At 43.7% G+C, this 22,897-nt stretch overlaps 1 protein-coding gene and 1 non-coding gene across 2 annotated transcripts in view; both read right to left on the bottom strand.

Annotated features, from left to right (window-relative positions):
* Positions 1 to 22,897, bottom strand: part of LOC132207614 (uncharacterized) — a 318,527-nt gene that overhangs the window by 260,789 nt on the left and 34,841 nt on the right. The gene's annotated exons all lie outside the window — the stretch shown is intronic.
* trnan-guu (transfer RNA asparagine (anticodon GUU)) lies at positions 15,315 to 15,388 on the bottom strand. Its single transcript has one exon. It is a non-coding gene; the product is annotated as a tRNA-Asn (tRNA).

Raw genomic sequence — 22,897 nt, 5'->3', positions numbered from 1 at the left:
AACCATCATGATCACACTGTTGTTAATGAGGAATTGTTGTCCATGACTTGGCTACATTACAACAACAACTACACTTCAAAAGTCATTAATTACCTGGAACATGCTATGAAACAGCCTGAGGTTGTGAAAGCAGCTATATAAATACATAGATTTATTCTTTAGCCACTGGTCCACTTGTTGTCGAGATGGGTACCAGTATCAGAAGCAAGGTAGCAGAAGATAAATATTTGAGGCCCATTGGTCAACTTCAATATTTAAACTTTGTAAGAAACCCTTAACAGAGGTCACAGATTTGACGTAATCAACAAAATCTGCAGGAAGGGAATGTGAGGTGGTTGGTTTTCAACAAAGTTATTATGAACTAGAATTAACTGCCTTAATGTTTTAAATTTACTTTATTTATTTATTCACAGGGTATGGGCATCGCTGGTAGGACCAACAATTACTCCCCATCCCTAATTTCCCTGGAGAAGATGGTAGTGAGCTGCTTTCCTGAACATCACGGGTAGAGACACTCACAGAGCTACTGCGAAGGGAGTTCCGGGATTTTAACCCAGTGACAGTGAAGGAACAGAGATAAATTTCCAAGTCAGATTGGTGACAGGCTTGGAGGGGAACTTGCAGGTGGTGGTGTTCCCATATATCTGCTGCTCTTCTCCTTCTAGATATATAAGGTGCAACTTGGAAGGTGCAGTCTCAGGAGTCTTGGCAAGTTGCTGCAGGGCATCTTGTAGCAGGTACAAGCCACTGTCTCTGTGGCGATGGTGAAGAGAGTGAACGTTTGCAATGGTTGACGAGGTGCCAATCAAGTGGGGTGCTTTGTGCTGGATAGTGTCGAGCTTCCTGGGTGTTGTTGGAACCGCACCCATCCAGGCAAGTGGAGAATATTACTTTACTTTCCTGATTTATTGTTAGCTGATGGCGTTGAGGATGTGGATTGTCTGCTCTAGAATACCCAGCCTCTGACTTGTGCTTGGAGCCATGGTATTTATTCATCCAGTTCAATTTCTAGTTACCAATAGTCACTAAGTTGTTGGTAGTGGGGGTTGAATGTGTCACTGTATATCAAGGGGAAAAACTTAGATTTTGTCTTGCCATTTATCAGCCCAAGTCTGAATGTTTTACTTGGTCTTGTTGCATTTGACCATGGACTGTTTCCATACCCAAGGAGTCACGAATGGTGCTGAACATTGTACAACCATTAGCGAACATCCCCACTTCTGACCATATGAGGGAGGGAAGGTGATTGATGAAGCAGCGGAAGATGGTTGGGTCTAGGATACTACCCCGAACGTAATGAAAGCTGATTTTATCATAACTGTCACTGGAATTGGGCAAACACACAAAAAGAATAAAACAGCAGGGCTCTGGGGTCAGAACAGCACATGTGGGTCTAATTACACAGCTCATATAAAGAGCCAGCAGTGCATGATGGGCTGAATAGCTTCCTGTTGTGCTGCATCATTCTATTCTATAGGTAAACCTGCTTCTGATATAAATTCTTAGTTTGTCCGGGTGTATGAACCAATTAATCTCTTAGACGAACATCTACCTTGTCGTTGCCCGGCACTGTGGGCCTTCACCTTTCACTGTGATTTTGTAATCTTCTTTAAAATCTACTTTATGATTGAAGATAAAGTTGTCTTCCCTATTTCCTGTCTGACACTTCACATGGAACATTTACAATATCTTTAGCAACTGAGGTATCGTATCTTCCTACCAATTTTCCTTTGGCTCCAGTCCAGATTGTACAAGCTCAGCTAAGTTTACAGCTTTCCCCCCACTCTCAGCCTGCTCCAGGCAATTCATCACATCCAATACTGGGCTGCACAATTAAGTTACATTAGCAGTGGATATTCCCATATGGTCTGAGTGAGACAACCAAGGAAAAGATGCATAGTGCACTGCCTCACAATCTTGTCAGAAATAACATGGTGCCCAACCCATCCATAGGGGATAATCGATGTACAGCAACAGCCTATTGGAGGCATGAGGTTTCCCTGTGATGAACCTTTGCTAATTGGCTGAAAAGGCCAATCCTTCAGAAGCAAGTTCGAGCACAGGAGGCACATGAACCTGCCAAGTGATGTTGTGGATTGCTATTTGTGCCAGGCTGTAGTAGCCACTGGTCATCATGGTGCTGTGTGCCAGCTCACACATCGTACCATTATCATCCTCTCTGGTTTAAACATCTTGTTTCAAGAGACAATGCAGCACTCACTTGGCCAGGGGCAGGGGCAGTAATCTGTAGGCCCCAGTGTCACACGTGGCCTAGGACCCCAGCCCAAGCACAGCAGGCTCCCCGCAACCCACACCCAGTTAATTAGCCCCTGATATACCTCAGTGTCCTGGGACCTGCCCTCAGTCCAGGCCAGCAGTATCAGCATGGACTTTCTTAACCAAGTGTGTGAAGTGGAGCTTGGACTTGTAACCTTCTGAATTAGAGTCAAAAGTGTTACAGACTGAGCCACAGCTAACAATAAGGCCAACAGCTGTCATTAATAAATTCTGCCTTAGCACCACACCTCTCAGTCATCAATCACTGAACGAATTATGTTGGAGGATTGGTTTACTAGCTCAATTAATGGGCTGAATTTTACAGTCCACATCTTCTAGACAGCATATTTTTGGAGGGAAGCAATTTCCAAAAGATATGTCAAGTGGCTAGTCCATTGCCTTCCCACCCATCCCAACCTGGTCCCCATCTTATTGGTGGAGGTTTGAGGGTGGGCAGGGTGGTCAGTGAGGACCCAATAGACTACCTGCTCTTAGACCTACTGAAGCCCTTCAGTGGCCAACTGTAACTTGACTCAGGCCCTCCATCCTTTCTATACTGGCCATCCAGGTCCCCTTGGAGAGGGAGCTCGCAATGTCCAACAATACTCTCAGTGCCTTTAGAGAGAGGTGGGCACTGCAGGGGAGATGCTGCTTTATCTCCCCCAAAAACTCCATTCTGCTTTTGTTCCTTCCCTTGCTCCCTACCTCCACACTTGTTGATAGTTTGCATTTTCCTCAATGGCCTCGGCAATGTAAACATCTAAATGTAAACATCTTTTACTAGTGGTGGTTACTGTTTAAAAAGGAAAACAAAACAAAAGTTAAAGTGATTTGGTGGTGGAAAAATCACTCAGCCGTGGGTGATAGTACTTCTGAGCATAAAAATATACACTGATCAGGAGTAGGGTCAGCAAGCTGTTTATCACCAGCTTTGGTGAAAAGGAAAGGAGGAAGAAGATTACTTCTTGTACCCTGTATGCAACAGAGGCCATTTCCCCCTACTTTATGATCTTGTCCACCCAACCTGCTTCCTACATTCCCATCTGGCCTTCAAAATCCAACAAGTCCGCCCTCTCCCCACTTACACCGCTGACGGACTCATCGCCCAGGCTAGCCTCCCTGATCTCTCTCCATCCATAACTCTTTCAGAGAATGTCTCCAGTGTGAAAACAGGCCCTTCCGCCCAACATGTCCACACTGACCCTCAGAGCAACCCACCCAGACCCATCCCCAATAACACACCTAGTCTACACATCCCTGAACACTACGGGCAATTTAGTATGGCCAATCCACCAAGCCTGCACATCTTTGGACTGTAGGAGGAAACCGGAGCACCCAGAGGAAACCCACGCAGACACAGGGAGAATGTGCAAACTCCGCACAGACTGAGGGTGGAATCAAACATGGGTCCTTGGCGCTGTGAGGCAGCAATGCTAACCACTGTGCCACTCACTAAGGCCAACTCAGGATCTAACAACCCCGGGATCCCAGTTCGGTGGACAACAAACAGTTCTGCTGGGACTAGCATATCTACCAGGTCATTGTCCAGCAACTCCTGAGGAGTGAAAGCCCAATGCCACATTATACAGGCCCCTGGCAGTGGAATACAGTCACCGGACTGCCTCATTTCATGGTGGTCCATTCATGAATCATTTTCAGTATCCACGTTTTCCTATTGTTCACATTCTAATGCCCATTGAAACACGGAGTGACCATTCGATCCCGGTGTCTGACTGATTGGTACTTTAACATCATCTGTGTTAACTAGTTCAATATCTTTGAAAACTCTTACCTGACAGATAACCTCAGTCTTGAAAATATCACCTGCTGCAGCGTTTCGAAGGAGAAGCTTCCAGAATTCCACTGCCCTCGGTGCAACTGAAGAAAACAATGAAACCTCTTTCTCCCCTGTCACTGGTCTCTGTTGTCATTTGCGGATTTGTAACGAAGTTTCAATCCGCTTTGAGAGGATCGTGGCAACAAGGACCTCGCAGGAGATTGGCTGATAATTGCAACTGAAACAGATCCCGAGGAAAACACGGCATCTTTACTGAAAGATCTTTAAGGAGCCAGCCAGCCTAGAGTGTGACAGAGCTAAAGGGAAAACAGCGCAGACCATTCAAAATACAATCGCTTCTCATGATTGCAGAGTTCTTGTATCAGACGAATGAGCTTCAAGGGCTTGCAAAGGCTTTTGTCATTGCTGGCATACCTCAAATGGCAATAAGATAAGCTTCTAAAGTAGAAATCACCACTAACGCCTTCGATGTACATAAACACATAACGAAGTCTTGGTGCTCGACAGTCTTCATCTTGAAGATGAGAGTAATCCGGCCTATTTGTATATCAAGTGTAGTTCAAGACCTTCATTTTGATATTGTGTTTGACTGATTACAACATGATGAAAGACCATTCAACAGCGCATAATTCAGTAAAATTATGATTCCTATCAAAACTGTTGAGTCGGCAGGATCATATTACATTCATATATTGAGAGGCGCTGCCAGCATAAATGTTAAATAGGACACACTATTCAAAGAAAAAAAAATTGAGAAGTCGCTTTGGTGTGACCTCGAGCAGACTGTAGCTTGCCCTTGTAGCACTTAGTCTTTCAGTGTACAATCTGGCCTGCATTTCAGAACATCTCATTCAGTCATCAACTGATATTGGATTCTGACTCACAAATGATTTGAAAGTGTTTCAAAGTCTAAAAAGTGCTGCAGATACTAAATAATGAAAAGGAAGCTCGGGATTTATGCGCGCGTAAGTGCAACAATGTGCTGTAGCATTTGAATTTGCCGTTCCACTCAACAAAAAGTTAATAATATTGCAGAACTCCCATCTCCTTTAGGCAGTGGAACTGCTTTGGCATTGAAAAGATCAAGTTAAACATTTCTACAGATAAGTTTCAAGATATTTCTGCACAAGAATTGACTCTCCCAGGATTCAATATTTATGCTTTACATCATGATGTGCATTATGTAACAACAACATATCACTAGAATGGAACTGGAATAAAAAGGGGAATGTCAAACTAAAGACACGGTATTAGGAGATTTGCCTGCATGCTGTTTATTGACTGGAACAAGCATGATGGGCTGATTGGCCTCCACCTGTCAAGCCAAAGGCAGTGATTTTAGGAGGTTTGCCCTGGTCTTGCTCATTGACAGGCATAGTCATGGTGGGCTAACTCAACATTTATGATACAAATGGAGGCCAATGATTCCACATGTCTAAAAGTGTGGTCAGAAAGGTCAGCTTGAAAAGAAGTAATTTGGATAATCGGAGATTTGGAGAGAGAATTCCAAAGCTTGCGTGCCAGAGAGCTGAAGGCACCAGTGGTTTGTTGATTGAAGGGAATTACACCCTTAATCTTGATATAGATACAGAACAAGTGCAGAAAGAGCTAAGTCGGGACACCATCAGATCACATGGAACTGTCAGGCTCCAGATAGCATCTCCTTCCTTCCCGCCAGCAAAACCTGTCGCTGTTCACACAGGAGAGTGTCAATCCCGCATTACTACATGGTGGATTAAAGTGAAAGTGAGGCATAAGATGGCAGAAATGGAGGAATGGGGCATTATGGGAAGCTTGCAGGCTTAGATGAGGAAAGTGAAGTGGGGAAGACCAAGGCATTTAATGGATTTAAGTGCACAGACAAGAATTTTAAACTGGGGGCCTGGGAACCAAGTCAGGAAAAGCAGGTATGTTCAATGGGAGGTACCAGGAATGGGATAAATACAGGAAGCAGAAGTTTGGAAGCATACGACAGAGGGTAAAGGACAGGAGATCAGCTGCAGGGGCATAAGAGTCATCAAATCTGGAGATAAGGAGAGGGCTTCAGAGGCAGATAGCCTGAGGCAGCTGACATTACAGAGATATAAACAGAATAAATTACATTGTAGAGCCTGAACTACTCTAAAACTGAGCATTATTTGTGATTTAGTGATAATGGGAACTGCTGATGCTGTAGAATCCAAGATAACAAAGTGTGGAGCTGGATGAACACAGCAGGCCAAGCAGCATCTCAGGAGCACAAAAGCTGACGTTTCGGGCCTAGGCCCTTCAGAGATCTTTGATGTACTCTGAAGTCATGAAAGGTGCTACATGAATGCAAGTTCCGTCTTTCTTGAGGCCTCAAGGTTCAATTGGTTTATACTTTGTGTTTCGATCCCAACAGATGTCATTACTAGACAACTTGACGTCCAGTCCCTGTTCACCTGCATTCCGCATGGAGATGGCCTCAAGGCCCTCCGCTTCTTCCTGTCCCGCAGGCCCGACCAGTCCCCCTCCACCGACACTCTCATCCGCCTAGCTGAACTCGTCCTCACACTCAACAACTTCTCTTTTGACTCCTCCCACTTCCTACAGACTAAGGGGGTGGCCATGGGCACCCGCATGGGCCCCAGCTATGTCTGCCTCTTTGTAGGTTACGTGGAACAGTCCCTCTTCCGCACCTACACAGGCCCCAAACCCCACCTCTTCCTCCGGTACATTGATGACTGTATCGGCGCCGCCTCTTGCTCCCCAGAGGAGCTCAAACAGTTCATCCACTTCACCAACACCTTCCACCCCAACCTTCAGTTCACCTGGGCCATCTCCAGCACATCCCTCACCTTCCTGGACCTCTCAGTCTCCATCTCAGGCAACCAGCTTGTAACTGATGTCCATTTCAAGCCCACCGACTCCCACAGCTACCGAGAATACACCTCCTCCCACCCACCCTCCTGCAAAAATTCCATCCCCTATTCCCAATTCCTCCGCCTCCGCCGCATCTGCTCCCACGATAAGACATTCCACTCCCGCACATCCCAGATGTCCAAGTTCTTTAAGGACCGCAACTTTCCCCCCACGGTGATCGAGAACGCCCTTGACCGCGTCTCCCGCATTTCCCGCGACACATCCCTCACACCCCGCCCCCGCCACAACCGCCCCAAGAGGATCCCCCTCGTTCTCACACACCACCCTACCAACCTCCGGATACAACGCATTATCCTCCGACACTTCCGCCATTTACAATCCGACCCCACCACCCAAGACATTTTTCCATCCCCTCCCCTGTCTGCTTTCCGGAGAGACCACTCTCTCCGTGACTCCCTTGTTCGCTCCACACTGCCCTCCAACCCCACCACACCCGGCACCTTCCCCTGCAACCGCAGGAAATGCTACACTTGTCCCCACACCTCCTCCCTCACCCCCATCCCAGGCCCCAAGATGACATTCCACATCAAGCAGAGGTTCACCTGCACATCTGCCAATGTGGTATATTGCATCCACTGTACCCGGTGCGGCTTCCTCTACATTGGGGAAACCAAGCGGAGGCTTGGGGACCGCTTTGCAGAACACCTCCGCTCAGTTCGCAAAAAACAACTGCACCTCGCAGTCGCAAACCATTTCCACTCCCCCTCCCATTCTCTTGATGACATGTCCATCATGGGCCTCCTGCACTGCCACAATGATGCCACCCGAAGGTTGCAGGAACAGCAACTCATATTCCGCCTGGGAACCCTGCAGCCATATGGTATCAATGTGGACTTCACCAGTTTCAAAATCTCCCCTTCCCCTACTGCATCCCTCAACCAGCCCAGTTCGTCCCCTCCCCCCACTGCACCACACAACCAGCCCAGCTCTTCCCCCCCACCCACTGCATCCCAAAACCAGTCCAACCTGTCTCTGCCTCCCTAACCGGTTCTTCCTCTCACCCATCCCTTCCTCCCACCCCAAGCCGCACCCCCCGCTACCTACCTACTAACCTCATCCCACCTCCTTGACCTGTCCGTCTTCCCTGAACTGACCTATCCCCTCCCTACCTCCCCACCTACACTCTCTCCACCTATCTTCTTTACTCTCCATCTTCGGTCCGCCTCCCCCTCTCTCCCTATTTATTCCAGTTCCCTCCCCCCATCCCCCTCTCTGATGAAGGGTCTAGGCCCGAAACGTCAGCTTTTGTGCTCCTGAGATGCTGCTTGGCCTGCTGTGTTCATCCAGCCTCACATTTTATTATCTTGGAATCTCCAGCATCTGCAGTTCCCATTATCTCTCATTACTAGACAACCCTGACTGATCCAGACTGAAATCTGGTTTGCCAGATCATTTTTTGTTTTGTTTTTAACTAAGTGGTCTCTTGCTGAAGTAAAGTAAAATGTTGCAAATTTTATTTTAACAATAAAACAGGAGTTTACAATGCAAAAGAAATGAAGTTAAATGGGTAAATCAATCTACTTACACATAATACAAATTCAAGAGTTTTAAACACCCAGTAAAAATAGAATCCTATAGTCCCAAAATACTCCTTTATAATATTAAACATATCCCTACAGTACTTAACAACACCCTTCTGCATTATTCAAACCAGAATCTCTTCCCAAATAACTTGGTAGGTTAAAATAACTGTGTCTCGAAGTCCAATACTGGAACCTCTGATAGATAATTCCTGGAACTGTCATACACCTGAGGCTAAGTAAACTCAGCTTCAAGTCCTCTTCACGGTTTTATCCCAACATTTCTGGAGTGGGACTCTCAGTACCTCCTCCCTCCAAGATAATCAAGTTTACTGTATTCCTTTCTCAGATGCATGGCTCTACACATGCATCTCCATGCAAGAAATGCCCAAAAATAAAGTAAAACTGAAATAAAAACCTCTTCCTTCTAAGCTATAGATCCCTTAAGCTGAAAAGAAACTGCCTGAGTCTCAAAATTTCGAATGAAAACCTTGAGGTACAATTATCTACAATGCCAGGTTGTAAAATAATAAAATAAAATAAGAACAAATCACACTGTCAAAGTAGCCCTCACAAACTGTTTTAAAGAAATCACCATGGCTACAGAAATACTTACAAGTTAATTATTAACTTCAAACACACAGAAGATCCACATGTTACTCACTTAAAGTTCAAAACCCAAACTAAAAAGAGATGATATTTTAAATATTAATCAGAAAGTTTATATCACACTTTGTTTCTTGTCTCTAAGTGACTTTCCTTTTGAATCTTATATTCCACCACAACTTAGATGTCCTTATGTAAACAGAAATAAATCTGCAAAAAATATCGATCAACAGGAGCTTGTGATTGGAGGATTTGTGGTGCTGCAGAGATTCCCTGCAGCTTGAATATAAACAGCTATTAAATCCCTCGTGTCAGAGACAGCAGCCAAGTAAAATCAATGAACAACAAGTAAGGTCAATGATAAATGTGCACTGTATGCTTGGGCATGGATGAAGGCAATGGATCTTTTATCTTCAGGTTTAGTGCTGAAAAATAGTGTCAGAAACTTTCTCCCTCCTCACAAAACAGCTACAAAATGTTAATAGGCTCAGTACGACAAATTTTCTGGGGCAGGCTGGATAAATCAAAGACGTTTTATCTCTCCATCATTAATTACAAGTTTGCGACACTGTTTCAGCAAGTGAAGTGAAATTAATGGCAAGTTTCAAAAGTTCTCCTTTGTTATCAACCTCTTGCCTAGTTTAGAGTGAATCCAAAATGGAACCACTGTTCAATAAAGAGAATGGGTGACTGGGGTCCCCTAGAATGGAACAAACAGCATCACAATTCACTCTGGGTCAGGTTTATCTGTCAAGTCAATGTCAGCTGTTAAGAATTGAACCCAATTCCCAGGGTGACTTTTCTAAGAGTGTGTCCTCTTCGAGTCCACAGGATTAATGCCTGACTCACTACATCCCATTTCAATACAGCCTGTTAGAGCTACACAGTCATAGAGATGTACAGCGTGGAAACAAAACCTTCGGTTCAACTTGTCCATGCTGACCAGAGATCCTAAATTAATCTAGTCCCGTTTGCAAACATTTGTCCCATATCCCTCTAAACCCTTCCTATTCATTTACGCATCCTGATGCCTTTTAAGTGTTGTAATTGTACCAGCCTCCACCACTTCCTCTGGCAGTTCACTCGATGCATGCATCACCCTCTGCATGAAAAGGTTGCTCCTTCGGTCCTTTTGAAATCTTTCCCCTCTCATCTTAAACCTATACCCTCTGAAACCTATAAACCTCTGTAAGATCAACCCTGTGCCACCAGCTTCTTCGGTCAAGCATTTGGTCACACCTTTATCTTCATCCATCATCCTCTTCAACTCAGCATCCAATTTTGTTTGCTTACGCCACTGCATAATGGAGTACATCCATGTTTAAATTTGTGGTTGTGTTCCTGAAAATGGTGACAATAAATTAGACAACATTATAATTCTTACAGAGGACTCATCCAGCACAGTGGATTTAGTATCCGGTGCCAGGCAAACCACTGGCAACGTTCCGCAACATATTGCACACAAATGACCAAAAGGATTGCCTTTATGGCTATGACAATAAAGAGAAACAGAGAGCAGGAGGGAAAGTGGAGTTGAAATGTAAGATCAGCCTTGGTCACTATTCAGCAGGAATTCAGGTCCTAGGCGCAATATTGTCTACTCCTGCTCCTATTTATTGTGTTATTTTATCCCTGGGACTGGAAATTATGAGATGAATGATAATCTTTTGTGACCATTCTTCTCATATCTCTAAAATACAGTTTCTCATCTGATTTTCTTCATTTATAATAACTTATAGAACACTAAATCGAAAAAATTACATGGATATCATTTTATGTTGACATAAATTGAGAGCAACATATTGCATTTAGGTACAGCCTGCCTTTCATGTCGGACGACACCTCAAAGTGCTTCAAGGGAGTATGGGCAGCTAAAAACGGATGCTCAGCCAAAAACAGTGATATCGGGATAGGTGATCAAAAACTTAGTAAAGCAAGAGGGTGACTAACAAAAGTGACAGGCAAAGATATTTAGGGTCTTAAGAACTTAAGACTCAGGTAGCTGAAAACGTGGCCACCTGTGATGGAAGTTTGGGACTGTCAGGAGGCCAGGTTAAGAGGAGTGCAGAGAACTTAGAGGTTAATCGTGTTGGAGGATATTAGAAAGGGAAAAGGGAGAGAAAGGTCATGAAGTCATTTTAAAACAAAGACTATAATTTCATGTATTTTAGTTCTGTCTGACGGAAGAAGTGGTGACAGTATTCATAGGAGGATGTTGTTTTAGACTCAGTGACAGCGTGAAATACTAAAACGTATAGAGGATGTTTTATTCAGTGCAGACTGGATTTCTGTCACCCTGTCACCGTCCCCAGCTATGATCAGCTTCACCAATTCCACCTTTCTCTTTCCCACTCCAATAAACCTTTGCATTTGTCTGAGAAAGCAATTAGAATCCAACACACAGGATAATCCGTGATAACGGGAACTGCAGATGCTGGAGAATCCAAGATAATAAAATGTGAGGCTGGATGAACACAGCAGGCCCAGCAGCATCTCAGGAGCACAAAAGCTTTTGTGCTCCTGAGATGCTGCTGGGTCTGCTGTGTTCATCCAGCCTCATATTTTATTATCTTACACAGGATAATCCCTTGCTATTTGCAGCAGGTTTTGTCCATTTCTCAAAACACTTAAACAGCATCAAATTTTGGTTTCCACTCTTGTGAATATTGTTTGAAACACTGATATTAAATATTATTTCTCTATCACAAATCTTATTTTTAACGCCGACATTCATTTTTGCATCTCTGTTTAATGATGAGACAATACCGGAGTATAAAGGGAGTGGGTGTTAAGGAACATGTGTTATGCAAATAATCAAGAAATGAAGTACAAAACATGATTACTGCTGAACAGTACAGAGCTGTGACGCTGAAGATATGCAACTTGTGCCCATCAGGACAAATGCAAGAATACCACTTTTTGAATGATCATAGCAATTTATACCACAGGAAGAAAAGGAGTGCTGATTGACTGGCAAGTCAACTCTGACTTGTCAAGATGCTGAAATGGAGACAGCAGTAGATAACAATAGGCTCCTTGAGCCTCTGAATAATTCAATAAAGGAATCTTTCATTTGCAGAAAATGTTTCCTTGCATGTGGATGTATGCTGCTTCTAGGAAGCATATTGAATCACATTAAGAGGTCGGCTGATTATCTTGTCTCCAGTAATGTACAAAGTCGGGTTGGATCTGAATTAGATCCAGCATTTCTTTGGGTTTTGTTTTGATTGATGTAAATTGTTATGGTTCTTTGAAATTTGTCATTCTCGCAGTTGCTGTGCTGAGTTTAACTGAAAGGAATGGCATCATGTCTCTCTGTTCAGCAGTATTAACAGGTATTATCCTGCTACCTTCAGATGAAAGAGTGGGAACTGCAGCGATTCTGGAAAAGGAAGAGAAAATTAATTTCTAATCATTGAAACAGCTCCAAAATTAACGATAATGAATTAAAACCTGAAAGAACTGAGGACGTTGCAAGTCAGAAACAAAAACAGAAATTACTGGAGCTGCTCAACAGGTCTGGCATATCTGAGGATCGGTCACTACACCCAAAATGGGATTTCTCTCCACAGATGTTGCCAGACCTGCTGAGCTTTTCCAGCAATTTCTGATTGTGTTTCCAAAATTAAGGAGCATGTTCTCAGTTGAATTGCAAAACAATATTGAAGGTGGTATTCTTCCTAATTTGATTATTCATGAGGGTGTCTTCAAAATTCAAATGATAAGCTAACCACTCCAGACCACGTGGTTAAATGGCTCCAGTGTACAATTGTGCCAAAGGTGCAGGTTTAATTGCTGCAGCTCTTATCAGGGCTCTCAGGGTCTATCTTTTTGTCTTGCCCTTCAACGGTAACATGGGGTAAGAAATGATGAGCAACTTTTGGTGAATGAAGATGCTGCTTCGAGAGACGACCGTGCATGTCATCGTGTTGTATTCACCAAGTGTCATAACCTGCTGCGGACCATTTTCCTTCACATGCATTTGAACTGGTATTGCTTTGAATTGGCTTGTTATTGCAAATGGAAGCACTGATTAAATATTTAAAAGTTTTAACAACGTCATTTTACATCCCACCACCCTGCCTCCATAGGCAGGTTTGGGACCCAATTTTAACTTTATGAAAGTGGATGCTTTTTGACTGGCTAAAATTGGGCCCATAAAGGTGCTATAAATCAAGTGGGAGGTGTTGGCCTGTTGGTATTATCGCTAGACTGTTAATCCAGAGACCTAGGTAATGTTTTGGAGACCTGGGCATTGCAGATGGTGGAATTTGAATGGAATGAGAAAAAAATCTGGTGTTAAGGGTCTAATAGTGACCATGAAACTGTTGGGGAGAAACCACCTGGTTCACTAATCTCTTTTAGGGAAAAGAAACTGCTACTCTGGCCTGCATGTGACTCCAGACCCACACAATATTGCTGACTTTCAACTGCCCTCTCGGCAGTAAATGCTGGCTAGCCAGTGCGGTGAAATTTTAAAAAGTAACAGTGCAATTTTATACATTCTAATAGGGTCATTCCCCATCAACACAAGTTTCGCAGAGCAATTGCTTAATGTGGGCCAGATATTCAATGTTGCTGACATTGGGTCAAATTGTACTATAGTGCAGCCAAATCCTCGGAAAGCTTGTAACTAGTTTATCCAAGGCAATTGTGTTCAGAGTGAAATTCAGCTTGGATCAGATATTCTGTCCAAAGCCAGATTGCCAATTTACAATCATTTATTAAATCAGGGTATTTCAAAATTTGTTCTGAAATACAATGTTAAGCATATTGAATAGGTCTACTTTTCGGCACATTGATCTGGCGCTTACAGTGCACAGATGTCCCTTAGTGAAGCTGCAGATCGCTCATAATACTAAAGGGAACTTTAGTCGCACAGAACAAATGACTGGGGGCCTGGTGGGAGTTTAACTTTTTTCCATGTTCATGGATTGTGGGTGTTCCTGGCATGTATTGCACATCCCAAGTTTCCTTGGGCTCGATGGCTTGCTAGGCCATTTGAGAGATAGCAAGAATTGCAGATGCTGCAGTCAGAGACAACACAGTATGAAGCTGGAGGGACACAGCAGGCCAGGCAGCGTCAGAGGAGCAGGAAAGTTGATGCTTCAAATTGGGACCCTTCCTCATAAATGTCCATTTCTGAGGAAGGGTCCTGACTTGAAACGTCAACTTCCCTGCTTCACTGATGCTGCGTAGCCTGCTGTGGACTATTTTAGAGGCAAGTTATGAGTCAACTACACTGTGGCATGTATGGAGTCATACTCACAGATACTGGCACATGCACACACACACAGATACAGACACACATACTCACAGATACTGGCACATGCACACACACACAGATACAGACACACACACACTCACACAATGAATCAAATAACCAACCCAGGCTTCTATGAAGAGCCAAACACTACTGCCGTACAATTAAAAACTATTGTAACAGCAGTTAAATTTTTAGTTAGGTAAGTGGTGATCAATTTTCAGAGATCTGCAGAAACATTTCAGGCTGTCCATTACATTGCATTTCAGGGGCTCCATGGGTTTCTCAAGGGTCGAAAGGGACAGTACAGCTCTGTTTGGGTTTGTGTTTACTAAATGGTTTGCTGGATAAGCTACACTCTGTGGAAAAATATAACTTGTCTGCGGCTGCAAGAATTCATTTACAGCCCTGTTTACAAAGTCACTGCATCCTGATCACGAGTCAGGGAGCCCGGTCGAAAAACAGATTTCTGCTGCAGACTTTCTTCAACCAGTTTATATTTTGGGCACTTCTAGGCAACCTGCCCAAGTAATGGACTGATCAGTCGAATGCTGTCTCTAGAAACATCATCAAAACAGACAGCCTGAACCTAGCTGTCTACTTTACTTTCTGTAAAAGACATCATGTTGATACATATTTTTAATGCCATATATATGGGAAGCTTGGCTTGCAAGGTGTCTGTACTGGGTATTTAACAATTCTCTAGATTTGTCAACTTCTTTGTTGTCAAACATGTCCAGGTTTGGAATTGGGAATGAAGTTACAGTTATGGGGATCCTATACTTGAGGCCTAAAGCATCCCTATTACAGTCCTGTGACATTTCCCCAGACCATATTTATCATCTCTGTGAAAACTATTGATTTTGTACCAAGAGTTAAATTATGGGTAGTCTCATCTATTTGTCTTCTGTCAAATGGGAACTGAATTCTTAACTGTTATGGCAAATGTCCCTGGGTGGGCTCGAACCACCAACCTTTCGGTTAACAGCCGAACACGCTAACCGATTGCGCCACAGAGATCTTAACTGTTATGTCCCAGTAAACACTGAAATTGGTGTGCTAATAACTAACTGCTATTATTTCCAGGCCCTCTAGAACATTCTGTCAGTGAATAACAAAGGGACACATGAGAAGTGTGATTGTTATAATGTGCTTACTCCCTTCAGGGGGCCAGCTCATACTCATTTAACAACATGCACGTGCCATACACATCAGAAACACAGCAGCCACCCTCCTGTTCTGGAATGGATTTTAACCCAGGTGCCAAAGGTTTGAGGGCAAGCCACCCAAAGAGTTCCTGTGCCGTTTTTAATCTCAGCTTACAAAATGACATTCTCCCCTGCACTCTGACATTTTGTTAAAAATACACATATTTATGTCACAAGTGTGTACACATCACTGACAAGCATTGGCTGATACATTAGGCTTATCCTACACTCAAGATGCCTGAGGATACCTTACAGCCACATCATTTCATGGTGAAAGAATCAGGACTAATGGGGGATTTGGAAAGTGGAGCGGGGGTGGGGGTGGAAGAAGCACTGGAAAATATCTGGCTTCATCCTTTCCCCCACCCCGGGCAACAATCAAGATGCAGGGGCAGTCAAGAGACGTTAGTGTCTGCATATTATGGGGTGGCGCAATTGTTGTGATTAATTCAGGAAACTACCAGAATATGACATGTACCAGAGCGCCACCATACTTTAATGACTCCATTACGTTTTTGCAAAGGAAGGCACGGATTGCAAAGGATCATTTAAGCAATGCTGAGATGTGTTTACGTTAAGAGATACAAATGAAAACAGGGCCATATTTTTCAATCTAGTGGGATGTCTGTCTTTTTTTCAATTCACTTGTAGGATGTGGGCAAGGCTGGCTGGACCAGCATTTATTGCCTGTCCCCAGTTGCCTTTGAGAAGGTGATGGTGAGCTGCCTTCTTGAATCACTGCAGTCCATGCGCTGCATATAGAACCACAATGCCCTTAGAAAGAGAATTCCTGTTACAGTGAGAAAATGGCAATATATTTCAAAATCAGGACAGTGGGTGGCTTGGTGGGGAACTTGAAGGTGGTGGTGCTCCCATGTATCTGCTGCCCTTGTTCTTCTAAATGGAAGTGGTCATGGGTTTGGAAGGTGCTGTCTGAAGATTTCTGGTGAATTTCTGCAGTAAATCTTGTAGATAGTACACACTACTGCTACTGAGCGGCAATGTGGAGGTAATGGATGATTGTAAATGTGGTGTCCATCCAGAGGCTGCTTTGTCCTGGATAGAATCAAGCTTCCCAGGTGTCGTTGCAGCTGTACCCATCCAGGCAAGCAGGAAGTATTCCACAATACACCTGACCTGCACCCTATAGATGGTGGACACGCCTTGGGGAGTTAGGAGGTGAGTTACGTGCCACAGTATTTCGAGCTTCTGACCTGCTCTTATAGCCACTGTATTTAGTGACAAGTTCAACTGAGTCAATGATAACCCCAAGGATATTGATATTGAGGTATTCAGCGATGGTAATCTAAATGACCAGCTCCGACTGGGCTTCAGAAAGCAGTGGCAAAATCCCAGCCTTCAGTATTGAGAAAGCTTTTATTATCTCGCTCCTTTCAATTACAAACTTCACACAAGGCCCTCTGGGAGTAGAAACGTGAGCTAAAGGTCAGCATTCAGCTTTCTTGACAGGTCTATGCAATTGCGAGCAGGAATTAACATTTTGATGCTTTTGCTGTCAAGGTGAGCTTATACAAACGATCTTTGGTTACCCCGCCCCACCAGTCAGTGTTCAATTAGCCGATCTCAGTCAGAATGACATTATTTTGTGTAAATGGAGTTTGAGGGTAAGTGCAGTCATGATCCAACCGAGCAGTGGAGTAGGCTTGATGACCTCCACTTTTTTCCTGTGTAAGCTCTGGCTCAGTTGATAGCCCTCACACTTTGGGAAGGTCCCCGTACAGTACTGAGGAAGAGCTGTACTGTCAGAAGTGCTGGATTCTGCAGAGAGCAAAGCCAGGGGGGAAAAAGCCATGCCAACATTAAAGACAAAACTGATCTTTTCCATTTTATTGGAATTTTCTTTGCTCATCCCGCACAGAAAGTTGAAGATTCAAAATAAGCATTTATTGACTGCAGTGCCATGGAAACAGGGGGTCATGTGATGAAACCTCCAGGAATACATCCAATCAGTGTTGGCAATCTGGTGGTGAGGCAGGTCGGGGGTAGGGGCGTCACTGAGATCTCCAATAGCTTGTGTCCTGACTGAATGTTACCAGGATATAGCTATCAAGGAAGAAGATCAAGCTTAACTGAGAGATACCTCAAGTGATTATCTTCCCTGGCTTCATTCTGATGCTAACCAAGCTGATTCCACGAAACATTGGAGTTGGAAACAGAACAAGATAGCATTTCTCTTACTGTTTGTTTGAACCAAACCCCTCCCACTTCATACCTCCCCCACCCCGCTCCCTTGGTGGATGACTCCAGTTTGATATCCCAGTCATAACTGTAATTAATAGGTGAAATTACTGACACCCAAGGCACAAGTAGCATCAGCGACATATCTGAAATAAAGATAAAAATGTAACAAAAATGAAAATAATGCAAAAAGTATACAGCTGAAGAGAAAAGGAAGATTTTCACTTTGCTTTTAAAATCCGCTTTAAAAATTAAGTAATTTATCAGGCTGTCCAATCCAAGTTGAAAATCACCAAACCATCAAATGCCTGTTAATATTCAGACCTAGAAGAGGATATGACATAGTATTTACAGCATTGAAAGAGGCCATTTGGCCCAACCAGCAGCTGTCAGCTTTTATGCTTCATATTGACCCTCTTCCCGTCCCTCTTCATCTTATCCCATTAAATCATCCTGCCCCTTGATGCTATTTGCCTCAATCACTGTTTGTGTTGGAGAGTTCCACATTCAAAGCGATACTACATTGAAAGGTTTCCCTCCTGTCAGTGCTGCTTCCCACCCATTGTTTCTGTGCTGCCTGTGCACAGAAAGGCAGTGATTAACTGATGCCTTGTAGGCATTACACAAGAAACCACACCAAGTTAAGGGATATGGAGCAACTGGTCTGCTGGATTATCCCATCCATTCTCAAGGTTACAACATGGGATTCATTTGTACAGTACTTACCTGAAAAAAACAACTTACATATATGTAGTTCCTTCCATGACTTCAGGAATTTTTTTGATTCACTCATGGGGTATTGATGTCGCTGGCTAAGCCTGTACTTATGGATCATCCCACTTGCTTAGAGGGCAGTTATAAGGCAATCGCATTGCTGTGGGCCTGGAGTCACATGTAGAACAGACCCAGTAAGGGCAACAGTTTCCTTATCCAAAGGATACTGTTTTCGTGGACCAGATAGGCTTTTCCAACAATCAACAACAGTTTCATGGTCAGCATTCGACTCTTCAGTCCAGACTTTTTCAAGTTCCACCACTGACCATGATGGGATCTAAACCTGGATCCCCAGAACATTACCTGGGTCTCTGAATTAATAGTTTCACAGTAATATCATTAGAACATCAGCTTCCACTTTACAGCTAATGAGGTACTTGTGAAGTGCAGCCATTGTTGTAAAAATGTGTTAGCCAGTTTATGCGTAGGAAGGTTCCATGAACTACAAGCAGTTAATAACTGGAAAATGTGTTTTTAGCGTAGGGCAAATATTTGTGAGATTCCGCTTGCCTTGCTTTGAAATGGCACCACGGGAATCTTTAACATCTATCTGAACGGGCAAGTTGCGTATCGGTATAAAGTCTTGTTTGAAAGATGGCACCTCAGACGGTGTGGCAGTCCCTGAGTGTAGCACTGGAGTGTCAGCGGGGGTTTTATGCTCAAGTTTCTGGAGTAGGGTTTGAATGCACAACATGCTGGCTCAGAACACAGAATGCACCCAACTGATGCTGTCAGGAGATCTTTGCTGCTGTTTGAACAGGCTATTGACACTCACCCTCCAAGCTCATTTCTGTGAACATTGGTGGCACCCTGATATAAGTCAAAGAATAGCATTGTTAGAGATCCCTCAATTCAAAGCCTAAGTCTACTCATGAACTTGTGCTTTGAGTCTTCGAATAAGCAAACAAGTGAACAATAAATAGGAGCAAAATTGTGAGGACGGGGGGGATGAGTTTGAAAGTATATTCTGTGCAAAAGGAAGAGATCTTTAACACTATGAAATGGCCACACCTGACTGCAAGATTCTATGTTGAACTCCAACCCTTTACACCAAGACACATACATCTCCAAAATCATTTGCAATGAAATGTAAACCACTCAAGACGACAGTCCCGCAGGAAGCAATCCCAGTCATTAAAACAATCAGGCAGAGGGCAGGAAAGCTTGATATTCGTCTGATGACAAGAAAATACAGTCAATCAGGCAGGATAGCCACACAGTGGGAGGTTAGCAGTCACTGGGGCATCGGATGGGAGGTGTTAACGGGAGGGGAGGGCAGAAGGGGGAATTGGTAGAGGATGGCAACCCTTGGCTCTAATGTAGAAGCATTCCAAAACACAGTCTAAGCAACATCAAATGACGTGTGGCTCTTGCAGCTCCGTCACATGCAATTATCAGCGCTTGGAAACAAAAACTGAACTGACACTGTGGCATTAGACTGGCAGCAATGGCTGAACACGTGTCTGTAGGTCTTCGAGCTTGGAAGGTGGGGGTAGAGTTAGAGGGCGATATAACTCACTCTGAAAAGAACTGGGCTGAAACTGCTCGTCAATGTTAATTAACTTTTTAATATGCTGCCACATTCAAGACTTCTAGTCCATAATTAATTAAAACCATTTATGGAAGGAGATGGAAATTGGAATTTAAGTACAACCGCGCAGTCTGCAGGAACATACAAAGATTGCATTATTCCACGCTAGTGATTCATTAGTCAGACCAGCATGTAACTCAACACTCTCAGCACACAAGGTTAAAATTCCTCTGCACGAAAGGCACACTGCACTTCCAAACAAATTGTCAACTATTTTCATGCTCTGTGTGTCAGCCAAAGTCTGAGGATGCATTATCCAACTGAAGGTCACTTTTCCCCTGGGCACAGATCAGAGTGTCGTGGTTTTCTGTAAACAGCACTGACCATTTGAGACATATTCAGGTTCTGTTGACAAAATTGCTACACTCTAATGTTCTTTTTGTTGTCTTTTGGTGCAGTTAATTAAGGATGCCTGATAATCTGACAACCAATGTATTTCTTAAATGCAGAGTTTCCTTTTAATCTTTTAGGGAATATAGATGTTGCTTGCCCACCTTTACTTGGCCCTGAGCAGGAGCTGGTCACGGGATAACATGATCCGCTTCACCAAGAGACAACTCTTACAGAAACATTTGATAAGTAAGGACATTCTCCAAAGACAATGTGAGGGCCTCTTAAGACAACCTAATAGCTTCAAGCGCTCTTACTGATGTTGGAGCTTTCTCCCTTCTGGGGGGAACATGTAAACTGCACGTAGACAGTCGCCCAAGGGTGGAATCGAACCCAGGTTCCTGGCGCTGGGAGACAGCAGTGCTAACCATTGAGCCAACATGGAGGACTTCTGCCAGCTTGAATGATGTTCGAGAAATCCTTTAAGGAATCCTGCTGCTGCAATCCTTCAATTACTACCCCCTGCCAATTCCCCCAGTCTTTTCCCCTCCACTTCACAGAAGATTTTGCAGTAACTTAATTTTATAATTTCTGCTAACTTGCATCTGGCAGAACATCACATAGCAGAACTCTTGTAAAAGCATCAAATTTAGGTCATGGGATAACAAGGTGTAGAGCCGGATGAACACAGCAGGCCAAGCAGCATCAGTGGAGCAGGAAGGCTGACGTTTCGGGCCTAGACGCTTCTTCATTTTACTGAAGAAGGGCCTAGGCCGGAAACATCAGCCTTCCTGCTCCACTGATGCTGCTTGGCCTGCTGTGTTCATCCAGCTCTACACCTTGTCATCCCAGATTCTCCAGCATCTGCAGTTCCTACTATCTCTGAAACAAATTTAGGTCACGTGCAGGAAGTTACATTGGAGTAAGCCAAGCTCGAACAAATGATTCGCTGAGGACCAGAGAGGTCAGAAGAGAGCAAAATGGACAGGGAAGAAAAGAGACAAAGACCAATAAGATTGAAACGAGGCTGGAGAAAGGAGAGTGAGGAAGTTGGGAGATGATAAGAGGGAAGAGAGAGATGAAGTATGAGAGAGGTGAAGAGAAAGGGGACAGAGAGGGGAGAAGAAAAAATGAGCAAGAAGAGATGGAGAGAAAAAGGAGGAGAATGAGCATAAAGGGGAAAGATATAGAAGGGAAATAAGAGAGAAGGCGAGAAAAATAAAGGGAAAGATAACACAAAAGAGAGGGAGTGAGAGAAGGAGAAAGTGTGTAAATGGAAGGGAAAGAGAGTGCAATACAGGCAATTATTATCACAGTATCAAAGGCAGAAAATAAATGACCCCTACAAATGCACATAGGATAGCTGCAGGCAGATGATGTACTACAGCAATAAGACATGTCTGGCTCATGGAGAAATCAGAATGTCAGTGCTTCTTTCCTGCCTCAACAGAATAGTGCAATGTTCGTTATAACTGTGTGCACAGGCCAGTCTACAACCTCTTAGGATTTGCTACAGTCAATTGTCAGGCGTATGGCTCATCGCCAACTTCCTTATTTCTGTTGAAAATTACTCCTGGTCTACTCCAAGCTTCTTTTAGTGGTTATTGCAGAGAAATGTGCACACATATTTAATGGACAAATTATAGGATGGAGAAGGTTGTCAACACATCAGTTTGAGGTTTTACATCATTGCAGCCTTAATTTGTCTGGAATAAAGCACAAACAGGCATTGGGAGTTGTATTATTTGAAGTTGGCCATTCAAACATGCCTGGGTGAGTGCACAAAAACAACATTCAAATAACCCTCCAACAGTCAGGCAAAGCAGACCACTTGATCAGCACCCATTGCACACACTTAAACAATCACTCCCTCCACTAACAGTGCACAGTGGCAACCATACACACCATCTACAAGATGCACTGCAGTAGCTTTCCTCGATAGCACCCTTCAAATCCACAACCTGTACCACTCCAAAAGACAAAGGCAACAGATTCTCCACCTTCAGATTCCCCTCCAAGCCACACACAGGCCTGAGTTGGAACTATATCGGCATTTCTTCACTGTTGTTGAAACAAAATCCTGGAACTCACTACCAAACAACACTGTCAAAGGAATGGGGTAAAAAGGTTCAAGAAAATGGCTGAGGTGTTGGGCTTAAAAATGATATCTCCAAACTGGGCCATTAAGGGTTAATTGTTATGGGTTAATTGGACATGACAGTCAGCAATTGAAGCAAATGCTGCATTGAAAACGTCCCTGGACAGGCAACAATGCGGTGTGAGATCCACCTGTTTCGTATGTACATCAGTGGTTTGAGCTAACCATACACACATACTATAAATTAAATAAATTAGCTATATATTGAAGTGCATACATCTTCTGGTCAGATCTTAAATAGCCTGTTCGGTTCTTACAGTCTAATACAA

Source organism: Stegostoma tigrinum, unplaced genomic scaffold (assembly GCF_030684315.1).
Source record: "Stegostoma tigrinum isolate sSteTig4 unplaced genomic scaffold, sSteTig4.hap1 scaffold_111, whole genome shotgun sequence".
Taxonomy (NCBI): Eukaryota; Metazoa; Chordata; class Chondrichthyes; order Orectolobiformes; family Stegostomatidae; genus Stegostoma; species Stegostoma tigrinum.
This window is presented reverse-complemented; position numbering and strand designations above follow the sequence as displayed.